Raw genomic sequence first — 20,242 nt, forward strand, 5'->3', positions numbered from 1 at the left:
AATAAAATCCCTTCCAGGGCACATTTGACCCCCAAAACCGGCTATAGCCTTACTAAACATTTCAGTATTGCACCAGTAAATTCTACCATTTTCGTATGTATAGCATGAAAAAATATATATAGAAGGGAAATATTCTAGAAGAAATTTTTCGTTTTGCAGTTAAAATGGCTTCGTGTGCAAAGGGTTAAAAGGTACCTGGCTCTTCTCCAGTGTTTATTTTTACGATATTCACGTTCGAACTGTGTGTACATTGCTACGCAACTGGTTATCATGGCGTCCATTGGTGAAAAATATTCTATGTCAGTGTGAGACCTTGTGCGCTCTTAGCGTCTGTTTTAAAATTTGTTCTGCTCGAATTAATAATTTGAGATTCAAGTGAACTGAACAGCACCACTGAACAAACGAAGAGCAGCACTCTTGCTCTTACAAATATTGCAGTTCTGCCAGCAAAAAATGTTAGCCGGATTTTCTGCCGCACCTGGCTCACGGTCGTATGAATTAAACGCTTCGTTGTATTTAATGTGTTCACCGGGATTACGTTCCCCCGACAGGCAGACCTTGCCACGGTCGAAGATTAACCTTTTGCGAACGAGTGTCGGCAAATAGCCGCCCAAGTCTTTTTACCGTTGCGGACGAGTGTCGGCATATAGTCTTTGCATTGATAAGATCTTATCTTCCGTATAGTGTAAACTTACGATGCGAGACCATAGTAGGTTCAGAACGAATTCAGTCTGCCGCGTCAGTCTTTCAGTGTCACTACCAGAGAAACCAGCAAAGTTTTCATACATTTTATACATTTTCACATATTTTTTCACATATTTTACATCTTATAACATCTGAAGCCAGACGTGGTTATAAATTATAATAAATATATGTAGGAGGCAGACGCGGAAAGGAGAGTTCGCGACCGCGGAGGAACACCTAAACAGGCATAAAAACGCCCAAACGAGGCCGTCGAACTCTCCTGCGATCGAAGGACGCGCGCGAGCATGTGTGTGCGCGTCTGCGTGAGCGTCGACGATGTTGTGACCGCGGCGTAACACAACAAACGGTAGCGACCGCGGGAACGAGCGGCGGGCGTTAGGCCGTTACCCTAACGTCCAAATCATATAAGAAAAGATCGCGAATGTTCGATGAAGGCGCGGATAAAAGGACGCGTCCGCGCCGGGACGGGGGATTCGCGAAAGAACGATTATACGGTAAAGGCGAACGTCACGATACGATACGATCCGATACGATAATTACGATTACGACAAACGGCTACGAACACGGATTACGAACACGGATTACGAATACGGCTTACGGACTAGGTTTTCTTTTATATTCTTTCGGCGCGCGAAGTAATTGTGTAATTGTCTCGTTGTACTGTGATTATCGTCTAACTATCTGTTAATAAAGTGGTTACTTAAAAATACTGCTCTTACATATATGGGTGGGGTAGATAAAGCAGATCAGTACACAGGCACGTACTGTTTCATGAGAAAGTCTCAAAAATGGTGGCGAAAATTATTTTTTTGGGGATTGGAAGTTTCAGTGATAAATTCCTATCTATTACATGAAGAACATCACAAGACATACAACATAAAAAAAGTTATCCCATTTACAATTTGTACGTCACTTGGTAGGTCAATTGATTGGCGATTTTCGAGACGCTAGTCGCAAGGCTCCTGCGACTTCTGGAACAGCAGAAAGGCTCAACGGCCTTCTACATATTATTAGGCGAGATGAGACAGGAAGAAGTAACGATTGCGTCGTCTGCTCTAATCGAAAAATAAAACACGGAAGGAGAGAGTCGAGGTACTATTGTGCTACTTGTTCGGCTAAGCCGGCCTTGCACATAGGTGATTGTTTCGAACTATATCACACAAAGCACGAATATAAAACATCGCCTATGTAAAGACGACTAAATTTGTTTCTTTGTGATTTTATAAAAATGTTATTTGAATAAAGCTTTAGATTTTATAACACAAACGTGCGACCTGAACACTTTATTTACTGCGCGCTCCAATACCTATCGTCCACAGCGACGCTCGCCCGTCGAGCGCCCCCGTCCGCAAAGAGTTAAAGTGAATAGAATGAAAATCTTCCTTTCTCCGAAAAGGATTAGTTGACCGTAGCAAAAGCTAGCAAAACGGTGCACTTCTTAGGACAATTTGCGGATTATGGAGGTGGATCTGAGGTTAAGACTCCGTAGATTCGCGATAAGATAGAGCGACCACGTTACCGACAAGAATAGGCGAAAAATCGTTTTTCCTGGCTCCGAGTTTTCTGACTCCGCAAAAGTCACGAGACTACCCTTAGCTCCTAGATCGGATGACGCACATCGTCCCGTTCCACCGCTTCGATGAATAGTCGAATCGATTTCTCGATTGTTTGCGGAAGGGGAATCATACGGCGAATGATCAATTAAGCGGAGCCCGAGGCGTGCCAGGTTTTTAATTAACCGACCGTTATCACTTCAAGAATTAAAATATACGTGCTCGCAGCTGTGCGCGCGCTTTTGTTCTCTTTGCAAATGTCCCCGGTACGAAACAAATGAAACAATGAGATTTCCATAAAATTACTCGTGTGCACGGTGTACGCAAAGTGCTCGTAATCCGGCCGCGGCGCTTCTCTTCCGCAGTATTGACAAACGTGATAATAATGTGCTCGCTGATGCGGGACAGACACGTGCACCCTTCCTCCGAAACGAAGTTTATTCTTCCATTCTATTATGTTTTTTTACATTTTCATTACAGGCTGAAATGCGTTTTGTTTGAAATAACAACTGATAAAATTGTTTCTGTGCCTTTGAAAGGCAAAGGTTCTACTGCAATCGTACCGCACTTCTGCAATAATATCCATCGAGTTGAGGATTGATGGAATAGTTTGCGAACAATGCATCAACCGGGGAAGCATAAAAGCAATGACCGTGGTTACAGTTCTACGTAGCCAGAGAGAAATTTCATTGTCCGGATAACGGTGCAAAAGCCCTTTGATGGTTAGCAAAACCACGAACATGCAAAGCTGGTATTTATATTTGGATGTTTACGGTCGGATAATATTGCCTGGGCTAACAGATCTCTCTGTGAAACGAACGTTGCAGGGGCTATTACATGAAGCTGCAACGTTTCCGAACGCACTGTATCCAGTTTTATCATCCATTTCTGCTTATTTTTCGTTGATTGATTAACTACAACTGAACCGAAAAATATACAATTTTTCCGATTTTAAATAACTACAACGACTTACAGTCATATTCGGGCACTTTCAAAATCAATTTCCTTAAAGTCAGTTGATTTTTACAGAAAAAGTAAACGAATACTCGATCGATGTCAATTATGAATTATTTACTATTCCTCGTATCGAATAGGGCTGTTACTTTTCCGAAGCTTCGACACTTCGAAGCTTCGAAGGATTCGAAGGAACGAAGGGACCTTCGAAGGTGATGAAAATCGAAGGTTCGACACTTCGAAACTTCGAACCTTCGATTCGTTTCCAGTTAACGGATAAAAGGAATAAATTTTCATAATTTGTTTCTATATTCATTATTTGAATTGTTATTTCAATTATTTATTGTTAAAATAATGGTTTAAATGAATAAATTTTCAAATTTTGTTTCTACATACATTATGTGAATTATTTCAATATTTCATTGTTAAAATAATTATTTAAAGAATGTACAAGTATTTACATAATGAATATAGAAACACATTTCTATATTAATTATGTAAATACGTGTACATTGTCTAAACAGTTATTTGAACAATAAATTATTGAAATAATTCAAATAATGAATATAGAAACATATTGTGAAAATTTATTTATTCAATAAGTTATTTTAACAATAAATAATTGAAATAACAATTCAAATAATGAATATAGAAACAAATTGTAAAAATTTATTTATTTAAACAATTATTTTATCAGTGAACTATCGAAATGATAATTCTGTTACGTATGGAGACGTTTCTCCACGTTCATTTCGATTAGAAGTTCTAATCTCTTTTCTGAGAACGAAAAGCGTCCCAACAGGCCCCTTGTTTAATGATTGTACTCCGGCTGGACGCAACTGGCACGAAGCATGATTCAGTAACAGCACCGTACGATTTCCTAAATTGGAAATCTTCAAAACATCCCCTTCTGGAATGTTTTGTCAAGATAGTCTTTGATAGGAAACATCCTGGCTAACCCTTCGTTTTACCCCTATAAACAAAAGATCCAGCTGCAAACCTTAAATTCACTTGAAACGACAAATACGAGTATGCGACCGTAAAATAAAACAGATACATTCCCCTCTCATTTTTAGGGTATATAAACCCATGCATTTTCATCCTCTTCGGTTAGTCGAGAAGCGGTTCAGTCAAGATTCAGACGCGGTTCAGTACTCGTGCAGTCACGTCGCGTCAAGTCTAGTGAGATCGGGTTAAAGTCCCTTTCGAATCAAACGTAACCTTATAGATTCCGTTAGTTCGGTATATATTCTATTTGGCATTCAACAATCGCTATCTAACCCCGCATTGCCAGTGCGTCAACATATTTGTCTTGTTTGTTAACTCGCGTAATCTACAACCTTTAATTATTGCCTGATATCCTGATCTAATAATTGAACGTTCCCACATGATACAATCTTACCGCTCGGATTGTATCAATTAAATTATATATAAGTTACGAGGCTTACTAATCTTAGATTCAATTCAACGAAGATTTCTCCAACCTAGTGGCTCCCCGGTTTCGCATTGGGTGCGTCCACGAAAATTATACCATCCTAGCGGAACCCTGATTTCGCATTGGGTTCTTCCGTATCCTAGCAGCTCCCTGGTCTCGCATCAGGCGCGTCTGTGAGTTATCCACCTTCCTTTTAAATCGGGTTCGCCGCGTGTCTCTCCTAGTGACTCCCCGATCTCGCATTGGGTGCGTTCACGAAGTTTCATCCTCCTAGTAGCTCCTCGGTTTCGCATCGGGTGCGTCTGCGTTTGACTCCAACCTCCCAGAGGTTCCCTGGTTTCGCATCAGGTGCGTCCTCGACGTCAACTATCCTAGCGGCTCCCCGATCTCGCATTGGGTGCGTCCGCGTACTTAACTAACAAATTGAAACCATATTCCTGGGGTAACAACCCCTCGCCGGCCTCTCGCGTTGCTCGCAGCCCTGGCTCGTAACAAAACTGGTGACAGCGGTGGGATACATTCAATTATTTTAGGATCGCTTTAATTTTTGGTTTTTACAAGTTAAATTACTCGTAACTGAGTATCGACAATATACTAGTTTTCGCTAGTCACGTCGTAATATTATAGGCAATATACTAGTTTTCGCTAGTTACGCTTTTATTAAAAAAAAATTATATACTAGTTTTCGCTAGTTACGTTTTAAAAAATGCTGAACGGAATAGCAAATACTTCTAACGCTGACATAATGAACTTGACGGTATCACTTGCAAATTCTATGTCGCTGTTGACGCAAAGGACATGTTTACAAAACGTTGCTTCGACAATTCCGACTTTTAATGGGGAAGACCCACCCTTGTCTCGTTTCGCGCAGACTATAGAGGACGGGTTAACGTTGATTCCTGAGGGTACGGAAACCGAGTATCTAGCAATTGTTCTTACTAAACTCGTCTGGCCAGCACGTAGAAGCACATTAGAGCACAAGTTTACGACCGTAAAAGCATCAATTCAGCACGTAAAGAAAAGATTCGCGCCTGGCAAAAGTTTGTCATATTCCCAAGTGGAAATCGCGAAGTTACGCATCCGCGAAGGTGAGAGCCTACGACAATACATCGATAGGACAAGCCATCTAGTCTATCGTACGCGCGGAGCCATTAAGGAAAAATACGAGTTCCACGCTGAAGAATTCATCAAAGAAATGGAGAAGTACGTTCTGGAAAACTTCATCGATGGATTGAAGGTGTCGGCTCTCCTAAAAGATACAGAAAATCTGGAGGAAGCTTACGACGCTGTGCTGCAAATAGATAAAAAACTAAGAAATCGAAGACAATCGCCTCGGAATGAATCACCAGCAAGGTGGTCCCGCCGAGATTCTTTCGACCAAGATCCTCGTTATCGCGAACGTGAAGTGTCGTATCCTCTATCTCCGAGCAGATATGATCGACACAGAGATCGACGCACGAGACCATCTGGTTTTGAGGAGGAAAGAGAAGAACGCGCTTCTGCCTGGACCTTGCGTCACAGGAGCCCCTCACACTCCCCCTCTAATCGCTCCGAGTCATCAATGGGTGATGACGGAGAAAAACGGTATACGATTCTAAAGGGTACCGATAAAAATCGCATGTCAAACATGTATTGTTGGCATTGCGGAACTTCCGGGCACGACGGGAAATTCTGCAGGAATCGTCACCGTAGCCCGCGATTCCGACGAGATTCGCGAGATTCGCGAGATTCGTCCGTGGAATCAAAGAAATTTTTAAACTACGATCGCGCTCACCGTACAGGCGACACGATGAGCGAAAAGAAAGAAGATCGCCCAAGATCCGTCCGCTTCGAAGAGAAACCCTCATCAAGGAAGCACCTGCACCACGGATAAAAATTACGATCCCAGAACTGGAATCAGGAACGGGAGAATTTTTAATTGACGGTGGAGCGTCCGTAAATTTGGTAGTCCTCGACGCTCTAGAAAGAACAGCAGAGATTTCACGAGAGGAAATCGAAATAACTGGACTCACCACAACCCCGATTTTCACCGTAGGGACGACAATTCTCCATATCCATGAAGCCCCAGCAATATTTTACGTAGTAAAACACCTTGCCATAGAAGCAGATGGACTAATCGGAAGCCCATTCCTAAAACAAGAACAGGCTGAGATTTCCTATTACCATGGAACACTGGTATTAAAGAACAAACCTATCAGGCCTATTCGATTTTCAAATTATTTAGAAGCACCAGAAAAAACAACTAAACACCGCATTCCAGCAAGAACCTCACAACAAATCGCTATTCACATAGCTAACCCGAAGATCAAGGAAGGCTACTTGCCTCGCATAAGAACACATGCCCAATTGTACATAGGAGAAGCAGCTGTCATAAACGATCAAGGAAGGTGTCATGTTATGGCAACCAACACCAGCGAAGAAGACCTGGACATAGAAATAGAACCACAAATTTTGGAACCCTATGACATTGTAAGCACTTCGGACGAAGACATCTACTCAGAGGTACAAGGTCATGCTAATTTCAACAACAGAGAAGATAGGGCACAGGGAATCTCCCAAATGTTAAATCTCAAGCACTTGAACAAAGAGGAACTGTGCAGCATCACTGCTCTGTTAAAGGAGTTTCCCGACCGATTTTATCTCCCCGGAAATAAGCTAGGGAAGGCCTCCGATTTCAAACATTCCATACACACGACCGACGAAATTCCAATAAACACAAGACAATATCGCTATCCTCCGATACATCAACATGAGATAAAAAAGCAGATAGACGCATTACTATCCGAAGGAATAATAACTCCGTCGAAATCCCCATATAATTCACCTTTGTGGATTGTACCTAAGAAACCGGATGCACAGGGAAACAAACGTTGGCGTATGGTCATAGACTTCCGTGCGCTCAATGATAAAACAATTTCTGATAAATACCCGCTACCACAGATTACAGAAATATTAGATCGTCTCGGTGGAGCTAAGTACTTCTCCGTTTTCGATCTCGCAAATGGTTTTCACCAAATAGAGATGGACCCGAAAGATAGGCAGAAAACAGCCTTTACCACACCTAACGGACATTATGAATTTTCACGAATGCCGTTTGGTTTAAAAAATGCACCACCCACCTTCCAACGCCTCATGGATCAAGTACTAACTGGACTTCAGGGAACGGACGTGTTCGTTTACCTGGACGACATTGTGGTTTACGCATCATCACTACATGAACACAACGTTAAAGTCAGGAAATTATTCAATCGTTTACGAGAACATGGCTTAACCCTTCAGACCAATAAATGTGAATTTTTACGGAAAGAAGTTACTTACCTTGGACACATTATTTCAAGACAAGGAGTAAAACCTGACCCCAGAAAATTAAAAGCCGTCAAGGATTTTCCAACACCCACCAATCAGAAGAATATACAACAATTTTTGGGATTAGTAGGATACTACAGACGATTCATATCAGATTTCACCACTAAGGCAAAACCATTGATTAGCCTCTTGGGAAAAGGAATAAAATTCAAATGGACAGAAGAACAGGAAAACAGCTTTAAACAATTACGTGAAGAACTTTGCCAAGAACCTATTTTACAATACCCCGACTTCAGCAAACCATTCATCGTTACAACGGATGCATCAGAACATGCCATTGGAGCCGTGCTTAGTCAAGGCGAGATTGGAAATGATCTGCCGATTGCTTACGCATCGCGCAGCCTCAATAAAGCAGAGAAAAATTACTCGGCTACAGAAAAGGAATGTTTAGCTATGGTTTACGCTGTTCAATATTTCAGACCATATGTTTACGGAACCAAATTCACTCTTGTGACAGATCACAGACCTCTAGTTTGGCTACATTCTGTAAAAGATCCGACATCAAGACTCATGAAGTGGAAATTGAGACTTCTGGAGTACGATTATCAGGTTATCCATAAATCCGGAAAAACGAATATGAACGCAGGTGCTCTTTCACGCAACCCTACCATTTCTTGTTTACCACTTATTTCACGTGAACTTCGAGATCCCGATTTCAAGACCCAACTACCGAAGACACATGAAGACAGACCGGATTCAATTGGACAACGTATCAGACAATTACGTCGAGACCGAGAAAAACGACCGAAATATCAAGAAACAAGCAGTTCAGATGAAAGAGAAGAGCCCGCTCTTGGAAAAGTGCGACACTCTCCCATAATAAACAAAAACCGGTCCCTTCCGAGCCTATCTAGAGAAGTGTTGATGCCAGACGAAGGCCAGGATACCACACACCAGTTTTTACCCGCAGCAAACTCCACAGAAATTTTTTCTACAGATAAGAACCAAAGCTTATCTGATGATTTAATTTCGTTTGAGGAACCGCTCGAAAATACAGTTATTGAAAATACAAACAATTTGCAAGTGGATCCACCTAATATACTGCAGGAACAATCAGACAGAACAGATGGAATTTTACAACCCACCATAATCCGGCTACCCACAAGCGAAACATGTGCAAGGCACTTACCTGACCGTACAGCAGACCCTTACCCATTCTTTGACACCGCTACCGACAGTTCTCCTACCGAAACTGACCTGGAAGCGCCGCCAGAACCAAAACAAAAGATTATCGTTTCTTCAAACACCCTCACAGCAAAAGAAGACAATTACGTGCATTTTATATCAGCCGACTGCAATTTAATAACTCCCATCGGAAAATTACTCTTGGACACCGAATTAATAAACAAACAGGAATTTCTAGCTGCAGGACCAAAGAAGGGACAAGTTGTAATTTCAAACAACGGATTATTTAAAACATTCAGCATAATAATTTCCGACAATTTTTATGATAAACCAAATAGAATGGACATAGTCAACGGATTGAAAACTCTCCAACCAGCTTTAAAAGAACACAGGATCGAATCTTTTCGAATATCAGCCACCGGAGATTTGCATAAATTGCCACTCAACGAATTTTTCAATACATTGGAAGAGACCTTCACAGAGCAAATTCCTCAAATCACAATATGCAATTGCATTATCACCACACCTTCTGCGGAAAATAGACAAGAGATTATTCACGAAGCACACGATAGTTTAATCGGAGGACATAAAGGAGTCACAAAAACCTACAATCGTATTCGAGCAAGATTTCATTGGCCACACATGCGCAATGAAATTCAAGATTACATCCGAAAATGCAAAAGTTGTCAGGAACAAAAATTAGTCCGTGTAAAAACTCGTCAGCCTATGTTGATCACCGACACAACTTTGGACGCATTTGATAAAATTTCTCTGGATACCGTTGGACCATTACCAGTCACACCAGGAGGCAATCGATACATTCTTACTATGCAGGATAATTTAACCAAATACTGTATTGCAGTAGCAATACCCAACATCCGAGCGACTACCATTGCCGATGCTTTCGCAAGGCATTTCATCGCAGTTTACGGAACACCTCGAGCCATATTAACAGACAAAGGAACCAGTTTTATCGGAAGCCTCATGAAAAACTTATCTGAAATTTTCAAAATCAAACAGATCACTACTTCAGGATACCGACCGCAAACCAATGGATCATTAGAACGAAGTCACATCGTACTCACGGAATATCTCAAGCATTACATGGATAATTACGAGGACTGGGATTTGCTAATTCCTTTTGCAATGTTCTCTTACAATACCTCAGTTCATGAAGCCACCAATTTTACACCATACGAATTAATTTTTGGTAAACAAGCTCGGGAACCAACCTCATTTCCAACTGGTACGAACTTGAAAACGTATGGAGACTATTTAACAGAGTTAATAACCAATATAGTCCGAATACGTAATTTGGCTGCAAACGATCTTAATAAAGCAAAAGCTCGCTCAAAAAGCTACTACGATTGCAAGGCAAACCCTGCCACATTTAAAGTAGATGATTTCGTTTACGTACTCTTGGAACCTCGTACTAGCAAATTCGACCCCCATTACATTGGACCGTACAAAATACTAGACGTGACAGACTTGAATAATGTTGTATTACAAACACCAAACAAAACAATAACTAAACATCAAAATAAATTAAAACATGCTTATTTTGAACCAACAGCCGGGAATGACCATGATTCTCTTTTGCGTACTCCTGCTGCCACTGACAATGGGTCAACACCCGGGAGATAAAGACTCAACAATAGAGATATTACAACAAGACACCGGCTTATTCTTTGAGAAATTGTCGGACATCCGGATCTATCAAACACAATGGCGCGTAGTAACTTCGCTCGACGTCAACAAATATCTACAACACGCACCACCTGTACAATTGATTTCCATAATCGACCAGCTCTGCAAAAGGCACGAAGCCACCAAATGTCTCAACGAAGACCTCGGACCTCGATTGATAAAGAAGGAAGAAAACACTCGTTATTATCGGAATTTGATAAAATCTGCAATGGGCGACCACCCATACCTCAATACAAAATCACCCCCACGTAATGCACCATTTGGATTCATCGGAACAGTCAGCAACATCCTCTTTGGAAACGGAAAAGATTAGTATTTCTTAATTTCTTCATTTCTAATTTCTTTTATTAGTATTAGTATTTGTATCTAGAAAACCTAGATACACATACTGTAATTAATTCAGATTTTTAGGTAGAACATTCTATTGTAAGAAATTAAAATCCTCAAAAAAGAACAGAAAATATGCAGATTACCTAAACCAGACTTTCATATGTTCTAAATCTAATATATTTAATAAGATATTATCGAAATAATTTTTTACAACAAAACGGTCAGGAATCGATTTTGTCCAGTTAATAAACGTCTACTCTGAATCAAGGGCCGGATTAAAAAGATGAGACACGAAGTACGCCGACAAATGATAGGCAAAAACATGCCAGCGGGCGCTGGTCAAAAATCGAAGGGCGACACGTGTCCTCGGAGGCTGAATTGATACGATCAATAGGGAGAGGACAAACAAAGGGGTCCGCACCCCTGTATTTTCCGACGCGAATTAAATTCTCAATTTGATTCGCCGTGTAGTCGTCCGGAAACAAGCCGGGCAAAATTAACAACAATCGAACGAACAAGATGGTGGCGAAAATGAACAGAAGACAGCCCTCGGGTGTATGAACGACGAGAAGAAAGAAGCAACGTACATACACGCTGCTCGCGTGATCACCAACGGGGGTGGGTTGGCGTAAGGAATCCTGACTATTTCGAAGAAACGGGGAATGGACACATCGAATAATTTTAATCGATCAGCGGGAAACATGCCACGGTAAATGCGAAATTCGGAATGCATCACCTGTGACCCAGAAATCGTGATCGAGATGGATCGACAGGCAATTTTAACTTCCTGCAAAATTTTTGCATTCTTGAAATTGGAACCTGGGCTCCCGTGTGCTACTTCATTTCAAGAGTTAGTGGAAGCAATTCGTTCTACACGAAAATTGTCAAGAAGAATATTTTTTAATGGTCAATTTAATCCCTTAAACGTTCCCAAATATCGATCTGTTTAAAAATTACGTAAAATAACACTAAAACGGCGGGACCCGTTGAAATGAGTCTAAACAATGTTCTCAAATCTTCATTTGTCTAAAAAGCGCGTGAATAGACACTGGAACTAGAGGCCTAAAGATTAAAAATTGTATAATTCACGAGCGTCGACAGACTGCGCAAACGCATTCACGGAAGATCGTTCAATAAATATATTTCAATATGTTTCACTCAGCAGCTACACGGTGTTGACGGGAATAACACGATTTTCTCTCTGTAGAAATGTTCCAGCGTGGAATGACAATTTCGTGTTCGTTCGTGCGTCACTGCATTCTCTTGAAAGCCACTCGAGAGCCATTCAGACCCGGTCACATTTTCGCCGACAAAATAAAATGCAACAATAACCACAGTAAAAGCAAACGTTTCAGGCGATGCACCTAAAAATTTCGAAAGTCCCGACCAATCGTCTTACATCGAAAGAAAATTATAGGTGGTAATAAAAATTGATTTTGAAGTTCGATAAAGAAATATTACGTCACTAGCATGTGACCGACGTGTTAGTCCAAGTTAACGACAGAGATAAAATCGTAATACAGTGAATTCTCGATATTCGTCACAGGTCTTGCCAGCGTCAAGTATCGTCCAGGAGACATGTTTACACTCCTCGGCGTCCGAGGCCTCTCGAGCTCCGCGGTCCCTCACGGGGTATACCCCGTAGTGGGGATAGTTCCGCGACGTTTATCATGCAGGCCTTGGCGACATATATAGAGAAATCACTTTGTATTACAAAATACTAGAAAGAGAAAAGGGAAGATGAACAGAGATAAAATGATGTTCATTCAAAGTTAACAGACATGGGTTCACCCAGCGGCGAGCGAAATTGACAAAGCCCGCCCGGGAAACAATAATTATGAAACTGCGAAACCGAGAGGGGCGAGTCTCGTCCACTGCGAAATTGAATGATCGATGAGTATTTGGAAGGAATTGCGGTGCTGGCAAAGAGCGTCTCAATCGGGAGAAGTAATACGCTCGTTATGCACTTTATACAAGCAACAGAGGCTGATGAGACAATTAGTCGATTCGACCGAGATCGGATTAATTGATTTGTAAGTTTGCGGACCGGCGAGAACTCTGCACAAGAAAAATTGTATCTGCATTCTATCGATGCGACTTGTCAATAAACGGACATTTTAGTTTTATTCAAGTATATAAAATCGTGATTTTACAACACTCTGGTCATTTGTTGTCCAATTTTTTCGCTGACTTGTAACTAGACTTGTAGATGACTAAAATACAGTAGTGTGCGAATTAATGCGAACATACCAATATTTTTAATGTCTTATTAGTTTTCTAAATTTGGCAACATGACTATGTCAGTGGTTGCTGTGATGACCTGTTAGGTATTGACGTGTCGTTAGTGGATAAGTCTGTTACAAATTACATAATTACATAATTATTTCATTTCCGCTAACGACGCGTCAATACCGCTCGACCGGTCAGCGCAGACTAATTCATCAAACGTACAACAAAATGGCCGCAAGCGCTGACAAAGTCATGATGCCAACTTCATGTTGCAAGGTCCAATCAATTTACTCTGAATTTTAGAAATTTTCGAAGATCTTCTCACACTATAAATGTGTAAAGGTTCGCAATTTAATTACAGTAAATTCAATACGGTCCCAAGGAACAGCAATCTCTTAATTGCGCTCGTACACAAGCTTGTAAGTACTGGCTGCTAAGGGATGAAAAGCATCGTTCATGGTCTCGCATTTTAATATCCGCGAATCGATCGGCAAGACCCTCTGTCCGGCTCTGCACGGATGGTATGCGAGTGAAATTAGCCAGCAGGCCATCAACGTGTAATAAAGTTTGTTTAATCAGTCACGATTACAGAGAAAGAGGCATTGCGAACGGTAGTCGAACCGGAAACGCGCTTCAATATCCGAGGATCGAATTTTCCACATACCAGGGATGCTGAACGCACTTCATTCCGTTTCTTAATTTCCATTTCTACAAACCGATTGTAACCTCGTAATGACTATTGCCTGGGCCCGCTTGGGGGGGGGGGGGGGGGGACAACCCGGGCACTTGCCCGGGGCGCCAAAATTTAGGGGCGCAATTTTGGCTGTAAGTTTGCAATTTGTTTTTTTGCCCGGGGCTTCGTAACCGCTGGAGCGGGCCCTGCTATTGATCATCCCAAGCTGTCACACGGAGAAATGCTAACAAATCGTTCGAATGCATGACGAACATGTAATTAATATACCGTCGATGTTTATTGGCAAATACAATTAGCTAGAACGAAATGTGCGCTCACGTCGTTGCTCGTTATACTGATATTCCAGATAAGCCGTAGGCTATGGATTGACGATTCGCATTAATTTAACGGGATTAAATTCCTGTTGCAGTAAAAATCTTCCAAAAGGAGTTCGCGTTGGAACAAAATGGCGCGTGTTCTATTTAAAATCGATGGACAAAAAATGTAATAACGACTGCCTGAGAACCTCGCTGGTTCTAAATTTTAATAAATTTTATTTTATTATTTGACTACTAGGAATATCGCCATTTTCGTTATCCCGAGGTAACAACTTTCTCTTCCACAACCAGCTATGAAACCACACTGTCAAGCAATCGCAGTTAAATTACATCCCCGCGAACCCTCGGGAAATGGAAAACTTTCGACATCGAAGACGCGAGAAGTTCGCACAGGACACGGGCTCGGACACGAGAGATCCTAGGAGCGTGATTGGGGGCTCGTTCAGCTGGAAAAGATCCTAACCACGTGCTTATGCTCCCTAACACGGCTATCTAAAGTCGCGCATAAACGCCTCCAAGATCAAGACGGATTTATTCGTCCGTTTGTCAACCGCTTACCCGACTTTTCCTTCGAACCGTGTTGCACAACGTTCCCGTGAAAATTGAGTTGTTGCGACGAGTGCCATTTCGCTTTGTTCTATGCAGTTTTTCCGTTCTTAACGCAACGACCTCGTTCTCGAACCCTTCAACGAAATAGCTGATGCCCTTTGTCCCGGAAATGTACCTTCGATTTCCTCTGTGCGCGCAGACCGTCGCCAGTATAATGGCTCAAAGATAAATTGTAACAGATACGCCAATTTGGTCTTACCATCTCGTAATTGAAATAGTGGAATGACATTTCTCCCTTTCCTTGTGTTTTATTCGAATTACTCTTTCTCTTTCTCTCTTTCTCCCTCTCTCCTTCGTTAAGGGAATTCAAGTACCTCTGCTTGCTCGCCAAACTACATTGCATTTAAGAGCCAAGACTCCGCAGATTCGCGATAAGGTACAGTGACCACATTACCGACAAAAATAGGCGAAAAATGGTTTTACGTGCCCCAACTTTTCGTCCTTATATGAGAATATTTTTCGCTGGGAAAGCGCTTCTTTGAAAGAGGAAGGTTCAGTCTAGCGCGCGTTGATCATGAGCTGACGAGATTATGCAGATATTTGGTAATATTAATATAAGCATTAGAAGTAGGCCAAAAAGTCGAGAGTAGCGCGCGCTAGAAAATATCACCGGCTACAAATTGAGCTATATTTTGTCCTGATTCTCTGCGAAATAAACCGAAAAACTTGAAGCACGTTTCCGCCGTCAGAATTCATGATATCGATAATACAGAGCAAAAAATGTGACAAGTTTAGTCACAGACTTAAGACCCGTCGGATCAATACCAAGACGGATCTGAAGTCAGTGCCTGAAGGCTGTGAACAGAAATTATACAACAGTTACCGATCTGATGACTCTGAAAAAGTCACGTGACTACCCTCGGCTCTTAATTACAATTTAATTCGCGGTAATTCGTAACCCAGTGGTGAACTGTACTGAATCCATCAGTTTGTCGAAGCTGAAGTTAGTCTAGTCAACTTTACCAGTCTGGAATTGCAGATTGATGCGAAAGGAGCTCTGCAAATTTGTTTATAACATCCCAAAAAGAGAGATTCGTATATATTCAAGTTTTCCATACGAGCAGTTGACCCTGCAATATTTTCTGCCATTACCATCTTAAAAAACCTCAAAAAGCGTTCCAGTCTGGTTCGACCAGTGACCCGCAAAATGGTTGTTCTCAAGATTAATCTTGATCGCGCATCGCGGTCAAATTAACGACAAGGATCGATCAGTTTCGGGCTTCGTTGCAAGGATGCGCGACAGGTATTGTGTTTGATGCATCGGCTACCTCGTACTGGGAGTCGTTAATGGATTTTAATTAATGCGTCTTCCTCAGCCAGGTGCTGGTCCCCATTAGCACGTTTAATTACAAGATGTTCTCCGGACGCTGCTCAAGCGTCATCAGCGCAAATAACAGAACGGTCGATCGGAAGGAAAAAGCCCGACTGCGACAAATAATTCAGCCATCCTGATGCGCCCGAGCACTATAAATATTCGCCGAACTACGCGCTTCGGGAAGAAGACGCGGGAAATACGGCAATTTCCGTCGACGTATCTTCAGCGAACAAAGACCACCTAAACTAACCTAAAGTCCACCAAACTGCACCGGACCAATACACCGATTCGTTCCCATCAAAAAGAGGAGAAACGAAGAAGAGAATTATCGAATTATTATTATCAGTGCTGTTGCAGATACGTAGGTGCACGCATTCACAATTTGAACCACGCGTGAAGGGCTCGAAAGTCTTTCAGTGTAAATCCAATTTTCTTATTTTAATTTTTATATTTCTGGAATTGTTAATATTACATATAGTCTTCCGAACGTTTATGCACACATCTTTTGACATCGTCGATTTAGAAAAATTAAAGGAACTGTTGCTCAGTGATTTTTATGCAAAATAAAAATTTTCAAGCCTTGGAAGCTACATTGACATTTATTTCTTTTCTCAGTGTTCGAGCAATCAGCTGTTCGGTGCCGCTGTGCGTCCGCACGCACACACAGCAAATTAGCGACTGTCGAACTTTGCTTGTACTGAGGACTCGGCCGTCGTCGCGGTTCGTCTCCCTCTCACGACGCACACTTTGGGTGGCTCGGGTAGTTCTGGGTGCGTGGCGAGGGGAGAGAGCCGCGTCAATATGCACTGCAATCCGTCGAGCCCTCGCTCTCTTTTCCGAGAATCGCAGTGGTAACAATAATAAATCAGTTAGCTCTCCCACAAATCACATTTTATTTCTCAAATCATTCGGATCGTAAGTTAAAGGTTCCTCGTTACGGAACCCAACGAAGATCCAAAACACTCCGTAACAATGAGAAGCTGAAAATAATTTTCAAAAAGTTATCTATTCGATCGATTCATTTTCGTTATAAATGCGTAAAATCCCATAATGCAAACGCGTTGACGTTGGTGTGGTGTCGTCCATGCGCGGTGCTTTTAATTGAGCCTGAATTCGATTACTCGGCTGTGGCGTTTACAACCGATATTTATGTAATTAGAACCGCGGTTTAATTCTGACACGGCCTTATTGCGGAAAGAGCCCTCAGTAAATATCGATTTGCCAATAATAACTTCAACAGTGTTCGTTCGTTGGTCGGGTCACCCTAACCCCTTCGTGGAATCGAACGATCGCAGTAAAGCGACCGACAACAATCGAAAAGAATTCCGACGCGAGTTGGTCGCGACAAACGGGAAGACATAGCGGTCGGAGCCGTAGCTGGTAGGCCGACTTGTGCCTCGGAAAGTTCGCAATCATGTTCGTTTAAGATGGCTTTCGTTACAAATCGCCGACTCGAATGCCCGGCGGCAACGCGCTCCGAGGAAATACGAAACTCCGAAGAAATAGAGGAACTGCCGGCGACAGTTTACCGTGTACGTAGCTAATCGGAACGGTGCTCACCCCATTATAACTGAAAATATGGCTGACAGCGAACCTCCGGTGCCGTTACCCAACCGAGACAAGGATAACAGCGGTCTTGAGCCCTTTTCCTCACTCTACCGAATTACCCCCTCCTCGCCGGGTCGTCGACACCCCTCAATGCCACCCTTCGGCTGACATTGAGGGCCATAGTACCTTCTTTGGGTTCAGCTTCACCCATGATGTGCAAAATTAAAAAATGTGACAACAAATTTTCTCCGCGGTTGACGTAAAGTTCTCAAAAAAATTGTTTACATCAGCTAAGAAACTAATTTTAAAATCTCGAAAAAATTGAAGCCCAATGAGTGTTATCGTCTTTTCGAAAGTGTCCGATTACTGCCGTTTCCTGCCCAATTCGAACAACCTAGTGTCCGTAAATATAAAATAACACAGTTTTCGTAAGCTAATGATTTTACCATTGGTACTCATTCCCAAATTTTGGGATCACTGTACCAAAGCCCTTGGGAAACAGAAATTCTCGAATCAAGACACTTCCATTTTTCCACATCTGCCATAAGCTAATGATTTTTCTTTTCACTGTTATTCGTCCCGAAACTTTGAGCTCACTATACTGATCCTTAGGCAGACCTGGAAAAATTTTAGTTAAAAGAAGAAATAGCTATTCGAAATAATTTATTTCCCACCTTTATTTCCATATTGCTGTTTGCAAATAAAAATAGTATTGATTCATTTGAGACATTAGCAATTTCAAGTATTATATTATTTCAATATTTATATTTCTTTATTTCAAATATGTCACAAGAGTGTCGGTATAAAGTATACTCAAACGCGACAATCTGGGCACCAGATATAATTTTGAAAAATAATTTCACAATTATCTCAAACAATTATTAGATAAACTAATTATGTTATTGAACACGTATGGGAAATGTGTATGGGAGGGGATGACGGAAGAGGATGGCAGGGGTTGTTGCGGGAAGTGCTCGGTGGCCGAGGGGGAAGGGGAGGAATGGTTGAGGAAGGTGGACGAATGGTGGGAGAATATGAGTGGAAGAGGGGGTCCATGAGGTTAGGGAAGGGGGCGGAGGTGTGTGTGTGAGAGAGAGAGAGAGAAAAGACAGGTATGCTGTGTATTATTATTTTTTCTGTGATAAGCTTTTGATATTTAATTGTTGTTTTTTGTTACATAATGTAACTTATTGTAGGTTAAGTTATTGTATTTCTGGCGTTGGTTATTTTATTTTTATATTGTTACTTTTATCCTATTTTATGGAAAGTCGACAAGATCTCTCTCTCTCTCTCTCTCTCTCTCTCTCGCTTGTGTATAAAGCTGTGTGCGGTTTTGCGTGGTAAGGTAATTGGTAAGTTAGGCTAAGGTTAGGATAAGAGCGGGGAAAGGAAGGAGATGCAATGGGAATTGTAACCCTGAGGGGAACAATAAATGATATATAACTAATTATGTTATTGGAAATAATGTTTCAAATGTTTCTGATATAATTTTGGAAAATAATTTCACAATTATCTGAAATAATTATAAAATAAACTAATATTTTATTTGAAATAATGTTTCAAATGATGTCACTTCTAAAGCAATCACCACACTCCGGGTTTTATCCGTTTATGGAAAAAATGAGTAGGTAAAGTTTAAATTATGGTTATTAGCGCGTGTTATAGGTGAGCATCAAGTCCGTACAATGTAGCGAAGACGGAATAACAAATGCATCTAGGCCACGCGGCTGCCGTAGCTTCTGATTATCAGTTGTAAAAGATGGAGACAGGCCCTCGAGGTGTTCGTCTTTTGCTGCAAACTACTTATAACTTGTCCTTGATATAATATTTACAAACAGTCTTGTATTCTGTGCAGCAATTTTAACGATTTTTAGTTGACCATCGGCAATGTAGGTTGCACTTGAGTTGATTCGATGACAGAGCACCTGCGTTTCAGTCACTCAACGGTTAACAAAGTTGCAGCCAGTAATCAGCTGTGACCTATTCACCGCGGGTGTGAGTATGCAAAGTGTTGGTTCTCTATTACTGTTGCCATCAATCTCACTAAAATAGTTCTCTTTAACTTAAGGGTATATGCAACCTTGTAGACCTCATAAAATCGAGTGAATCTAACATTTTTCTCTCGCGTACAAAGATACTGTAAACAAAAGACATTCTTTTAGAGAATATTAAGCAACATTTTAGCTTTATTCTCATATTTTTGTTTTTACGTAAAATTGCAAAATGGAGGAGTTATATAACATGTAGCTGTCTAAGGATGAATATAATTGCTTCAATTAAAAACTGTGTTCCCTGTAAAATATAATATAGCTACCAGGCCGTTGCAAAACCGCTGTAATTTATCTCGGCGAATTT

Source organism: Halictus rubicundus, unplaced genomic scaffold (assembly GCF_050948215.1).
Source record: "Halictus rubicundus isolate RS-2024b unplaced genomic scaffold, iyHalRubi1_principal scaffold0271, whole genome shotgun sequence".
NCBI lineage: Eukaryota > Metazoa > Arthropoda > Insecta > Hymenoptera > Halictidae > Halictus > Halictus rubicundus.